The sequence below is a fragment of the Pleuronectes platessa genome, chromosome 3 (assembly GCF_947347685.1).
Source record: "Pleuronectes platessa chromosome 3, fPlePla1.1, whole genome shotgun sequence".
Taxonomy (NCBI): domain Eukaryota; kingdom Metazoa; phylum Chordata; class Actinopteri; order Pleuronectiformes; family Pleuronectidae; genus Pleuronectes; species Pleuronectes platessa.
Window position 1 is genome coordinate 28,688,949 of NC_070628.1, and position 2,517 is coordinate 28,691,465.

Consider the following 2,517-nt stretch of genomic DNA (forward strand, 5'->3'; position numbering starts at 1 on the left):
TCTTGTTTTTTTTTCTCTAAACTCCCTCCAATTGGGCCGGCCAATTGGCTACAGAGGGCTAGCAGTGTGTTGCCAGCATCGACACATATTATTGGTCTATTGTTTGTCATTGTCAATCAATCATGGGCTAACAGGCTCAGAGAGCCCTGACAGTGCTGCCAATCACAACACAAACCAGGGTGGGGCGGGACCTCATGGCATTGGCGGGGGGAGTCGCGGGACGGGCTGCTGCTGAGACAGAAACTTAAAATGGATAATAAGAGTGACAAAAAAACGGGTGGCGCTGAGAAGCATCGGAAAAAAAAGCTGAAGTCTCTGGAGGTGGAGGCTGCTAAATGTGCCAAACTGACGGACCTGTTTGGTGCCGGGTTCACCAGCCCAGCAGCAGCAGGTGCGCCGGGAGACGAGTGAGGAGGACTCGACAATGATGAGCGAGTGGAGGCAGACATGGCCTGGGGCTGGCTAGGCTACATTTTTTAAACATGTCCAAAACAAAGTAGAAAAGGTTTTTGATTTTGTTTTAATATGCCAAATTGTGATATTATAGGTTATTATTGTTCAGATGATTCAGCTAAGCTAGCTAAGAGCTGCAACAGTCAACTTTCTGAGCTGTAAATAGAGATGAGAGTGCTTATGTGTTGATCCTTAATGGTGTGATCATGTACACTAAATGATCAATTATTCTCCATTACAGGTTGTTGTGATATATTTGAGGAGTCGTTCTCCCTCTGTTTTATATGTGGACATTTGGGACCACTGTTAGAATTTGGTACGTTTATAATGTATTTTTTTATGTATAAATTCACACTTCATAATTATAATAATTTTCAAAAGGTTTTAAAAGAAACACACATCCAAAAAGTTCTCAACAGAGGAAAACATTTTCTTTATTTTTCAGACATTATAATGTATCCATGTCCTTCTCAGGTTGACCACTTGACATGTGAGAGCCTGAGGAGTTGTTCACCCTCTGTCCATGTTCGAGGACTTGCTCTCTGTCTGCCTCCACTCTCTGCCTTCACTGTACCAAAGTTTGTCTGTTGAGTCTCCTCTAGTCTGGTGAGTTTATCATTTTTCATGTTTTATGAAATCATACTTAATTTGTGATGATTAGAGACATTATAATGTATCCATGTCCTTCTCAGGTTGACCACTTGACATGTGAGAGCCTGAGGAGTTGTTTTCCAGACACAGGTAGAGCTGGCAGGGGCGTTACCCTGGGCCTGCCCTTTTGGGCTGGGTTTCAGCTGCAGATCTAAAGGCTGCTTCCAGGGGCATGGGGCCCTCAGCCTTTGTTTTTCTTTGCTTCTGCACCTTACAACATACATCACACCTTATTTTCACACATCCAAACACTGTTAACACCACTGACGCGTAACATATTTGACACATCCCACTACGTAGTTAGAGCTATCTTGATTTGGAGTTAAATAAATTTACTTTTGGCTTGAGAGGTTTGTGTGTGGCCTCCCTTTTTGTTGCCATCTTTGAGCTAGGTGGTAACAGTAGTATGCATGAGAGAAGACGCCGCAAGATTTGTGGACTTCTATGTGGTGTCCGCTGATAATGTAGTGGGCTGGTCTGGACGGCCCCCGGGCCGCATCCGGCCCTTTGGCTGTCTGTGACCGGCCCGCGTGAGGTCAACGGAATATTAGGAATCACACTTAAATAAGTGAACATCATGCAGCGAATACAACAACATTTCTTTTATTTTGAAGGTTTCTTTTTTTAACATTTACCTGACGTACATCCTGAATGCCGCGAGCAGATGATGTGTTGGCGAACGGAGTTAAGAAGAGATGTGAGTTCAGCTATTAGTCTGCAAAAATGTCAGCCCACGTTAAGAGAAGACAGAGTTTTTAACGAGACATGGACTGCTAAGTATTTATTTACTGAAGTCAAAGGGAAAGCCGTGTGCTTATTTTGTGGAGAAAAGATCGCTGTTTTTAAGGATTACAATTTGAACCGCCATTACGAGACAAAGCACGGAGAGACTCTTACGGACAGAACGTAACGAGAAGGATCGAGGACATCGCGGGAAATCTCGAGCTTCAGCCGCTAAAGAAAGTGGTCGATTTTGACTTTTTCTCGTTGGCTCTGAATGAGGGCTGTGATGTCCGCGACACAGCCCAGTTACTCATCTTTGTACGTGGGATGACGAAAGACTTTGCGATTACTGAGGAGCTGGCTGCAATGCGGTCAGTAAAAAGGACGACTTTTGAAGCAGATGCAAGATAAAGTGAGGGAAATTAACCCACGGTCATGAAAAACCTGGAAAAGCCATGGAATTGTTAAATGTTTATTTCCAGTCCTGGAAAAGTGGTTGAAAAAAATGTAATCCCAAAAGTTTTGGAAAAGTCATGGAGAGTCATGGAGATTTGTTATATTCATATTTTCATGTCGTTCATTTACACTGAGTTTTAATTAATAATAATTCATATGCTTTTAAAAGAAATACGCTCAAAATATAAGTAGGCATACTATCTCATACTAATTGAAATGTTCGGTGGGGAAGCA

General features: G+C 42.7%; 1 long non-coding RNA gene across 1 annotated transcript; it reads left to right on the plus strand.

Annotated features, from left to right (window-relative positions):
- The first annotated feature begins 693 nt into the window (after positions 1-693).
- On the plus strand, positions 694-1,203 carry LOC128436611 (uncharacterized). Its single transcript, XR_008338095.1, has 3 exons — positions 694-769; positions 928-1,059; positions 1,146-1,203. It is a non-coding gene; the product is annotated as an uncharacterized LOC128436611 (long non-coding RNA).
- The last annotated feature ends 1,314 nt before the right edge of the window (positions 1,204-2,517 follow it).